The following is an 11970-nucleotide window of genomic DNA, read 5'->3' on the forward strand; positions in this document are numbered from 1 at the left end:
CAGTGTTGTATTATGGAAAACACTGATAAGGCAGAGAAGAAAACATACCTGTACAGCTCAGCCTGACCTGCCCACTCCTAGTTTCCAATGTCAGCCCCCATGGGGTCACCAGGTCTCTTGCCTGGCTTCAGGACTCAGGAAGGGGAGGCTCAGACCCATCTAGGTTTCTCTAAAGCCCCACAGTGGAAGCCGGGGTGTCGAGTCACCAGCAAGCGGAACCGAGAACCAGGCAGGGCTGGGGGTCTTAGTCATGCAGCAGAAGGAACAAGGACAGCCGCCACCAGGGCACCTCTCACGGAGCGCGCTGCCTTCCGCCCTGAGGGCTAGGAGACAGTCTCCAGCCCCCAGGGAGCACCCTGGGGCTCAGAGAGGTGGTGCAACTTGTTCGGGATTGCACAGCCCGTTAGTGGCAGCTCCAGAGTGAGGTCTGGCTCCCGGCCCAGAACTCTTACTGAGGGAGGGCACAGTGGACACAGGACCAAGGACACCGCAGGACAGCTGTCCGTCCCCTCACAGCAGGCACTCGGGGGCAGACAGACCAGAAGAGAAGAGGAGAGGGGAGCAGAGCCTGGCATCTGGGACGCCCTCCCTGGGCCTCCTAGACCCTCTCCCCTCAACCAGCGTGTGTTCCTGCAGTTGCCCTCCGTCCCCCTAGAGAGGGAAGCCCGGGGCTGTCTCGGCTTCCATCAGACTCCTTCCCGGCAAGCACGTCCTCTCTCACCTTTGACCTGGAGAGAAGTTTGCCACAGTCAGAGGTCTATTGCAGGCCCCATAGAATAAATTCACAGATTGTTTTGAATATAAAAGGTATTTATTTTTCTTCTGCTCCTCCTCCCTCTGGCCTCAGGAGGTGATTTGTCAAAGGTGTACTAGCAGGACACTAGGAGTCATTTCTTTGTAACTCCCACACTGTCCCTAGCCTCGGGCTTAGGCTGATGTGTCAGGGCTATTCTCAACTGGGAGACTTTAAAACAATACGTTTTGTTCTCTACTCACCTTTTAGGGACAGTGATAACCGTAAGAAGTGCAAGGGGTGGGTCACCACGCAGACCCCATCCTTGACCTCTGGCCCTGACTAATCAGTAATTACTGGAAGGTGCTCTTTGTTCCCAGAACCCTCCCCTCCCCTTTGTCTTCAGCCCGAGGGGAGGCTGATGAGGGGAGGCTGACGGTCTGTGCCCCCGAGGTGTAGTGCGGGGCCCCTCTGATGAGCAGAGCTCGGTGTCCTTGGCCGTTAGCACGTCTGCAGAACCGAGACCCAGCCGGGGCGTAGCTGCCGGCCAGGGAGGACTTCTGCCCTGTCGGAATGGGGGCGGCAGCATCCCAGGTCTGGCGAAGAGCAGTCTGGCCAGCCCGCTCACCTGCGGCGGCTTAGGAACATTTTCGGTTCGTTTCCCCTCACATCGCCAGCCGAGTGTACTCCCCAGAAGGGATTTAGCACCATTCTCAGAAAGCAGTTATAAAATTTCTCCCCTTCATCTAATATTTATAGAGTTATGATTTTATAACCGTTTAAAAGCTCAATTAAAATTAAATCTAGAATTACCATATGATCTAGCAATGCCTTTTCTGGGTATACAGAAAAAATTGAATGCAGGAACTCAAACAGATATTTGCACAGTATGATACATAATAGCCAAGAGGTGGGAGCAACCCAAGTTTCCATCTGTGGATGAATGAATTAACAAAATGTGACACATAGATACACAATGGAATATGATTCAGGCTTAAAAGGGGAGGCAGTTCTGACACATACTACATCATGAATGAACTTAAAGACATTTGCTCAGTGAAATAATCCAGACACAAAAGTACAAATATTGTATGATTCCACTTACATGAAAACCCATGAAAACTCATAATGCAGAGACAGACAGTAGACGAGTGGTTGCCAGGGGCTGGGCGGAGCGGGAACGGAACGGGTGCTGCTGTCTACTGGGTGTGGAGTCTCAGTTTGGCCAGACAAAGAAAAGAGTTCTGGAGATGGGTGTAGCAGTGATGGAGTGCAACGATGTGAATGCACTTACCACTGCTTAACTGTGCACTTACAAATGGTTAAAGTGGCAAATTTTACAGTGTGTATGTTTTACCACATTTTTAAAAAGCATCACAATTCTAAGATTAAACAAGCTAGGAGCTTGAAAATTCTTGGTATACAAAATACACTATTGAGTCAGTGGGGATGGGGAGACAACTCATGTTAGTAAAAGACACAACACGAAATTCTTTTGAGAGTACACTTTCAAAGATACAACATATACCCCTGGCAGGTGTAGCTCAGTGGATTGAGTGTAGGCCTGTGAACCAAAGGGTCGCTGGTTCAATTCCCAGTAAGGGCACATGCCTGGGTTGTGGGCCAGGTCCCCAGGAGGAGGTGTGTGACAGGCAACCACACATTGATGTTTCTCTTTCTCTCTTTCTCTGTCTCTTCCTCTCTCTAAAACTAAATAAATAAAAATCTAAAAAATGTTTAAAGTAAAAAAGTAATAAAAAATAAAAATGCAATGTACAATATAATTTTATGTGCACAGACTCTGGGGCCAGTGTGCCTAGGTTCAAATTTCAGCTCTACCTTATTTCGTATCACTGTGCTTCTGTGTCTCCATCTGTAAAATAGGGAAAATAGAAGTACCTGCATGGAATTCTTATGAGAATTAAATTAGTTAACATACATAAAATGTTTATAGTCATACCCAACACACAGTAAGTCCTATCTGAGTGTTTGTTAAGTAAATGTAAACAAGTACATTTTCCCAAAACATTTTCTTTCTAGACAGAAGAGTCCATCTGAATGTGTTTTAAAATTACAGCTTATTATATGGCCCATAAAATGAGCAGGTTGAAATATAGTTTGGTCACGAGCTGCTCTTTGAGGCCGCTCCTCACTCCCTGGGCTCACCGTGTTCTGATTAAAGAGCCGTCTACCGGCTGACTTAACAGTTCCAGCGGGGCTGCGTCGGCTGTCAGCAGGAATCTCTCGTCCCAACCTGGGGCCTCTGCCACTACTGCCTCTGGCTGCCAGTTCATCTTTCCTGGAAGACATTCTAAACTTGGACTTCCCAGCAGAGGCTGCGTTACACTCTGGATGTTTGCAGAGTGAAGGTTGAGTAATAATTACCTTTCACATCGCTGATCATTCGCTCCATTTGCAGCCATTAGCTGGCTCTTCAGCAAGCATCCATATACGTACAGCCACATGAAGCCAGACATACACGTGTAAGCAGATTGCCGAGCCAAACTACCTGCCTGCAAATCCAGCTCTGCCAGTGGCTGGCTGAGGACCCTGGGCAATTTCTACACCCATTTCTGTAAATGTCAATATTTCAACCTGTACCATGGGAATATCTGTACTTTTACCTGTTCTTTTACTATTACCATAGGAATAGTAGGAGTTTCCACTGCACAAGATTATTGTGAGGGTTAACTGAGAAAAGTCTCTGAAGTCTACTTAGCACAGTCCCAGCACCCGGTACGTGCTCAGTGAAAGTCAGCCTGAGGGCGACAATGGTCTGTACGTGTGGGAACCTCACCCATTCCACGGAGCAGGAAGAAGATACATGTTACTTGTAACTTTTTTCCTGTTAACTGGAATTTTCCTCCAAGGGAAAAACCTTATTTATGTTGACCATTTTCAACAGTCTCTTTTTGTATACAGCATACAATTTCTGGCCCATAAAATTGATCATGTTGAACATAATTTTATTAAATTTGAAGCCATGTAGCATAGAGATTTAAAGGTTTTGAGTGTGCTAGAATTTAATAGTCAGGTAATAACAAGTGGTAGCAAGGACATGAGGCAATCGGATCCCTCTGCTGGTGAGAATGCAGACTTGGGCAGCCTCTTTGGAAAATGTTATGGAAGTTCCTCCAACGATTAAACTTAGAGTTGCCATCTGACCAAGCAATTTTACTCCCCAGTATACACCCAAGAGAAATGAACATTTATGTCCACACAAACACATGTACACAAATGTTTAGAGCAGTACCATGCACAATAGCCAAAAGGCAGAAACAGCCCAAGTGTAAAGAAAACGTGGTGTCTGTATGCGATAGAATACAATTGAGCTGTGAAAGGGAACAAAGTAGCCACACACACCACAGCGATGAGGAGCCCTGAAACACTGTGCCAATGGAAGAAGCCAGCCACGAAGATCAGCATATCAGAGAGTTCTGTTCCTGCGCAAGTCCAGAAGAGGGAGACCCACAGGGACAGAAAGTGATTCCTGGCTGGCTGGGGCTGGGGGCCTGGGGGTGCATGAGGGAGAAAGGGGGTGAAAGTTAAGGTTATGGTGTTTTTTCTGAGGTGATGAAATGTTCTAAAATTTACAGAAGTGATGGCTGCACATATTTACAAACATACTAAAAACCATTGAATCATACACTTTAATTTTTTCATTGATTTTAGAGAGAAAGAAAGGGGGAGAGAGAAATATCAATTTCTTGTTCCACTTATTTATGCATTCATTGGCCGATTCTTGTATGTGCCCTGACCAGGGATCAAACCCACAACCTTGAGATATCCAGACAACACTCTAACAAACTGAGCTACCGAGCTACCCAGCCAGGGCTGAATTGTACACTTTACTTTTTTAAGATTTTTAAAATTTATTTTTATAGACAGGGGAAGGGAAGGAGAAAGAAAGGGAAACATCAATGTGTGGTTATGTCTCACACGCCCCCTACTGGGGACCTGGCCCACAACCCAGGCATGTGCCCTGATTGGGGATCAAACTGGCACCCCTTCAGTTCATAGGCCCGCACTCGACCCACTGAGCTAACACCAGCCAGGGCCTAAATTGTACACTTTAAATAGGAGGTTTCTGTCACATAAATTATATTTCAACAATGCTGTTTAAAAGAATAAGTAAAACTAACTAGATGTTTTTAAAGCTTTTGCTTTAAAGCTTTAAAAAGGCTCGGGTTGAAATCATTGTATTAGTAAATTAATCTTTACCATACTTGATTTTCTTATCAATAAAGTAGAACCAACATTAGGCCTCAACCACAGGGTGGGCATAAAGCTTACGTGAGATAATATAAATGGCACTTAACACAGTGCCAGACATGTTAACTCAGCATATTGCTAGAAAATATTGTTATATTTCTAGCAAATATTTATTGGACACCAGCCACGCACTAAACTTTTTTTTTGAAAGTGCGTCTGAATTTATTAATAATATGTGTGTGCATATATATAAACATTTTTGTTTTTACCACAAAATAAGAGTGAACCACTTATAAGGTTATAATCCTCACTTTTTCCTCCCTTTTATTCCCCTCGGCCCTGTACCCCTCTCCCACGAGCATTCCCCCTTAGTTCATGTCCATGGGATACATAAATGTTCTTTGGCTTCTCCATTTCCTATACTATTCTTAACCTCCCCACATCTATTTTGTACCTGCCATTTATGCTTCTTTTTAAAAAATATATATCTTTTATTGATTATACCATTACAGTTGTCCCATTTCCCCCCCTTTATTCCCCTCTGCCCTGCACACCCCCTCCCACCCACATCCCCCGCCCTTTAGTTCATGCCCATGGGTCGTACATATAAGTTCTTTGGCTTCTACATTTCCTATACTATTCTTAACCTCCCCCTGTCTGTTTTCTACCTACCATTTATGTTATTTATTCTCTGTACCTTTTCCCCCTCTCTCCTCCTCCCACTCCCCTGTTGATAACCCTCCAAGTGATCTCCATTTCTGTGATTCTGTTTCTGTTCTAGTTGTTTCTTAGTTTGTTTTTGGTTTTGTTTTAGTTGTGGTTGTTAATAACTGTGAGTTTGTTGTCATTGTACTGTTCATATTTTTTATCATTTTCTTTTTCTTACATAAGTCCCTTCAACATTTCACATAATAAGGGCTTGGCCTGATGAACTCCTTTAACTTGACCTTATCTGGGAAGCACTTTATCTGCCCTTCCATCTAAATGAAAGCTCTGCTGGGTAGAGCAATCTGGGATGTAGGCCCTTGCCTTTCATGACTTAGAATACTTCTTTCCAGCCCCTTCTTGCCTGTAAGGTCTCTTTTGAAAAATCAGCTGACAGTCTGATGGGCACTCCTTTGTAGGTAACTGTCTCATTTTCTCTTGCTGCTTCTAAGATTCTCTCCTTATCTTTAATCTTGGGTAATGTAATTATGATGTGCCTTGGTGTGTGCTTCCTTGGGTCCAAATTCTTTGGGACTCTCTGAGCTTCCTGGACTTCCTGGAAGTCTATTTATTTTGCCAGATTGGGGCAATTCTCTTTCATTATTTTTTCAAAGACGTTTTCAATTTCTTGCTCTTCCTCTCCTTCTGGCTCCCTTATGATTTGGATGTTGGAATGTTTAAAGTTGTCACAGAAGTTCCTAAGTCTCTCCTCATTTTTTTGAATTCTTGTTTCTTCATTCTCTTCTGGTTGAATGTTCATTTCTTCCTTCTGTTCCAAATCATTGATTTGAGTCTCGATTTCCTTCCCTTCACTGTTGGTTCCCTGTACATTTTCTTTTATTTCACTTTTCATAGCCTTCACTTTTTCCTCTATTTGTGACCATACTCAACCATTTCTGTGAGCATCCCGATAATTAGTGTTTTGAACTCTGCCTCTCATAGGTTGGCTATCCCTTCATCGTCTAGTTCTATTTTTGGAGCTTTGATCTGTTCTTTCATTTGGGCCATAATTTTTTGTCTCATCAAGCCTGTTACCTAGTAAGGGGCGGAGCCTTAGGCATTCAACAAGGAGGGGCAACCCATGTTGCTTCATTGTGACGCTGTATGCGGGGAGGGATCCGAGAGGGAACAGTGCCATTTGCTGTGCTCCCTGCTGGTTTTCACTCACTTCCCCTGCTACGCACAAGCAAATTGGGCCCTTCTGGGGCTTATTTCCCAGTGAGTGGTTTGTGTACATTCTAGGATCCTGTAAGTCTCTCCAACAGAACTCCCCTGTGAGGCTGGGAGTTTCTCCCACCGCCTCAATCCCAGCAGAATTTTAAAGTGAGAGATTTTGAGGCTTACTTTTCCTGCACCGAAATTCTGGGTCTGGAGGTCTGTCTAGCTCCCAGGTTGCTCCTTCTGGTTTATCCGCACACAAATGTGGGACCACCAGCTGCTGCCATGCCCACAGGGTCCTCCAGCCGCCACTCATCTTTCCACCCCTCCTACTGATCCGGATGAATGTTTCTTCTTTAACCCCTTGGTTGTCAGACTTTCACACAGTTTGATTTTCTGGTAATTCTGGTTGTTTTTTATTTTTGAATTTGTTGTTTTCATTTTGGTTGTGCAAGGAAGCAAAGTGTATCAACCTATACTTCTATTTTGATGTGCCAAACTTTGAGCTTGGTGCCACAACAACTTCAAAAATAAATAAGACAAATTTTGGTGCTTCTCTCATTTTAGGCTACTATCTTCAGGGGTCCCACCAGTTCCCAGGGTTCCCAGGCTTCCCACTTCTGTCTTCTCTGGAAACTTGGACCATAAGTTATCCCTCTTTTCTCCTGGGTGGTCAACCTCTCCCTCTCTAGTGAATTCTTCCCATCAGTATTTCACTTCTCTAATCTCTCCCAGCTTGAAAAACAAACAACTTCCCCTCTTCTCCACACTTCTTTCCAGCCACTTCCCTCTCTCTTCTATTTACAGCCAAGCTCCTTTCTCCTTCTAGCAATCGAAAGTGTGGACCTCACTGTCTCTTCGTTCTCACCTCCATTCCCTTCTCATCCCGCCCCTGCCCTGAGCTCCCCTCTCTAAAGGCACCATTCATCCCACAGCCCCCTCCGTCCTAGGCACAAGGAACAGCAGTGACCAAGGCCAGGCCCTGCCCTCGTGAGATGGCATTTGAATGAGACAATTAACACCCACAATAGAACAAACAAAGGAAAAAGATAATCACAGAAGTTGACAAGAGCCAATAAGTAACTTCCAAGTCACTTAATTCAATAAGCACCTTATTTTCTTTCAAATATTTAGAATATTTATATTTTAATCCTTCTTTTTAATGTTTCTAGAGTGTTTAAATCCTTATTTCTTTTTTTATATTCAGTACTTAATACACAAAAATTAGTATATCGAGTCTGTATATTAGTATCAACATATTTATAATTATTAATATTAATGATATCAGTAATTATTGGTTTGTATAATTTTAATGTATTAATTTTTTATGTGATATATATGACTGTATATATGTAGAGGTAAAAAGAATTATACAGTGAACATCCATGTACTGCCACCCAAACTAAAAAATACAAAAACAGCCCTGGCTGGTGTGGCTCAGTGGATTGAATGCCAGCCTGTGAACCAAAGGGTCGCTGGTTAATTCCCAGTCAGGGCACATGCCTGGGTTATGGGCCAGGTCCCCAGCAGGGGGCGCGTGAGAGGCAGCCACATGTTGATGTTTCTCTCCCTCTCTTTCTCCCTCCCTTCTCCTCTCTCTAAAAATAAATAAATAAAATTTTAAAATAAAACTTAAATTAAAAAAGAATGTTGCATTAAAAAAAATTTGTAATAAAATTATGTATATTAAAAATCAATTAGCAATGTCAATTATACTTCAATAAAGCTGAAAAAATCTATTGGCCATCTACATAGGACTTATTTCTGGGCTCTCTAGTCTATCTTATTGGTCTATGTGTCTGTTCTTATGTTGGCACCACACTTTTTAAAAATTTTATCTTCGTAGTAGGTTTTGAAATAAGAAAGCGAAAGTCCTCCATCTTTGTTCTGTTTTTCCAGATTGTTTTGAGTATTCAGGATCCCTTGAGATTTCATATAAATTTTAGTAGCGGTTTTGCTATTTCTTTAAGGAATGACATTTGGATTTTAATGGGAACTGCACTGAAACTATGGACCACTCTGGGCAGAATTATCTTAACAGTATTGTTTTCCAATCCATGAACACAGGGTGTCTTTTTTATTCATTTTATTAATTTGTATTATACTTTTCATTACCATTTAGTTCCCTTACTTCCCTCTCCCGCCATAGGATGTCTTTTAATTTATTTAGGTCTTTATTTTTCTAACAATGTTTTGTAGTTTTCAGTTTTTGAGTATTTTGCCTTGTTGGTTAAATTTCTTTTTAAAGGTTTTATTTGTTTGATGCTATTGTCATTGAAATCGTTTCCTTAGTTTCCTTTCCTGATGGTTATCACTCGTCTATAGAAATGCAACAGATTTGTGTGTGTTGATTTTATATTTTGAAACTGCTGAATTCATTTATTAGCTCTAACAGGTTTTTGGTAAAAATTCTGAAGTTTCTAAAAAAATAAGTTCATGTAATCTGTGAGCAAAAATAAATTTACTTACCCCTTTCCAACCTGGATGCCTTTGGTTTCTTCTTGCCTACTTACTCTATCTAGAACTTGTACTGTATTACACAGAAGTGGTGAAAGTGAACACCCTTTTTGTTCTCGATCTTTGGGGGAAAGCTCTCATTCTTTCATCATTAAGTATGGTGTTAGCTGTAAGCTTTTCATGTATGAATTTCGTTCCCTCTTCAACTCTGATTAAAACTAAGGTTTCTGGAACAAGATCATGAGCATTCATTTTGTTTATTCTTGCGTAAATATTTACTGAGCGCCTGTTCTGTGCCAGAAACTTGTTTTATGCACTGAAGATACTGTGATGACTAGACAGACACAGAGCCCCTGAGAAGGCATTAAGTATTTTAAGCAGAAACACGGCATAAGTGATCAAATTTGCATTTTTAAAAACTGTTACAGCATATGTATGGAGAACAGATTGAAGGGCAATAGTGGATGGGAGACATCAATTACGACACTATTTTTTGAGTCTAAGAGAGATGATAGGGCTGAACAAGTGTGGTGGCAGGGACCGTGAGGAGACAGACGGGCCTGAGATCTACTCTGGGGGTGGAAGTGCTGCTGTAAGGAACCGACGACCGAGGAGAGGAGCAGGGAGAGGAGAGTTAAGGTGGCCTCTAGGTTTCTGACATGGGCAAATGGTGGAGCAAGTCCCCGAGAGAGAGAACATAGTATTACAGGGTGCAGCCAAGAGGGGGGACCCCAAATGGGCATTTGAAATGGGGTCCAGAACTTAAGGTGTCCAGGAGATTTTGAGATGTCTCCACCCCACCCCCCATGGTGTGGGTTGGGGGAAGGGACAAATGGAGCAGGGCCATTGAGAGCTGTTTTGCATAGCAACAGCCTTGCCATGCCCTGAGCCAGGGGAATGGAAGTAACTTCCCCACCAAGACATGACTGGGGGCAGATCCCCCAAGCTACAGCGCCTGCATGGGAGCTCGGAGAAGATTGGCTCCAGGACATGGGGCCACACCTGCTCAGACTCATGATGGCAGCCCAGTAAAGCTGGAAGGATATGAATTCTGGCATGTGAAGCCGAGTGTGGGAGGAGTCGGAAATGAGGCTGCAGAGGAAGACTGGCCGCGAGGATTTAAAACCCAGACTTGGCGGCCATTAGGAGGGAGAACCATGCTGCTTTAGGAGGGAGAACCATGCTGCTTTAGGAAGGAGAGCCATGCGCATCCCAGAGAGGGAGAACCACGCGGCTTTAGCAGAATGGGGAGGACCTCAGCCATTGGGGAGAGAACCGTGCTGCTTTAGGAGAGAGAACCACGCGGCCTTGACAGAGTGGGGACCCCCACAGCTTTAGAAGGGGAACCACCACCTGGTTTTAGCAGAGATCCCGACGACTCAGCAGAGGGTGCCCGGAACCCAGGGAGGTCTCCCAGTCGAGATGGAGTATTAACTGGGAAGAACCAGAGGACTGCCTGAGCCATGGACTTCTCTTTCCTTTTCTGAGATATGGTACTCTGGACTGGGCAAAGGGGGAAGGAAGGAAGGACTGTGTGTGTTTGTGGGTGTTTTGGGGGACTTTGGGATTTTTGATAAAGACATTAGGTCACTACTTGAAGTTAGTATAGGATTAAATAAACATTTCCTTTCCTTTTCACGAATCTCTGGCATTGAGAGACGTCTTTCCTCTGGCGGCGGACTTAACGGACCTGGGGCCTTCTTTCAATAATAGTATATCGTCCCAGGCCCCCCTTGTTGTGTTCTGTAACAATAGGAGGGGATCATACAGTGAGAGCAAGGCAACATGTCAGTTTTGGACACATCAAGTTTGAGATGCATGTCAGACCTCAAATTGGAAATGTCAGTGCGGGCAGTTGTCTGTGCTGGTCATGAGTACAAAGGAAATACTTGGGTTAAAGACAAATATTTGAGAGTCAGGGAAGTGATGAAACTGACTAGGGAAAGAATGTTTTGGAGGGAAATGTGGACTAGGGTGCAATTCCAACATTGAAACATAAGGTTGAAAAGGAAAAACTTATAAAAGAAACCGGGAAAGAGCTGCCAGGAAGGTGGAGTGAAGTGTGACACCAAGGAAGCCAGAAGAGTATATTACGAAGGAAAGAATGATTAACCTTTTCAAGGCTTCTCAGGGGTTAAATATAATAACCCCAGATTGTATGTGTTTTGTATTTTTTTTCTTTTCTTTTTTCTTTTTTTATATTTTATTTATTTACTTTTAGAGACTGGGGAAGAGGAGAGAGGGAGAGAAACATCAATGTGTGGTTGCCTCTCCCATGCCCCCTACTGGGGACTTGGCCCACAACCCAGGCATGTGCCCTGACTGGGAATCGATCCAACAACCCCTTGGTTTGCAGGCTGGTACTGAATCCACTGATCCACACTAGCCAGGGTACAATATTCTAAAACAAACAAAAAAATTTACTATTGATACTAATTCCTATGAGTTTGCTATGCCACCATATACAAGTCAAAAAATTAAAGAAACCATTAAATATTTAGAAACATTTAACATCCAAAGCCTTAAAATCTAATTATATGTAGTAGCCTCTCAAAAAGCTACAACCTGCATTTTGAAAATGAGAGTTGCCTGATGGCCTTCGAAGTGGAGTTTTCCCTGCCTTTGGACTGGAACTGAAACACTGGCTCTTCCTGGGTCCCAGCCTGCCCGTCTTCAGACCGTGACCACGCCGTGGGTTCTCCTGT

The sequence above is a fragment of the Phyllostomus hastatus genome, unplaced genomic scaffold (genome assembly GCF_019186645.2).
Source record: "Phyllostomus hastatus isolate PE091 unplaced genomic scaffold, TTU_PhHast_1.1 phas_scaffold_216, whole genome shotgun sequence".
Lineage (NCBI taxonomy): Eukaryota > Metazoa > Chordata > Mammalia > Chiroptera > Phyllostomidae > Phyllostomus > Phyllostomus hastatus.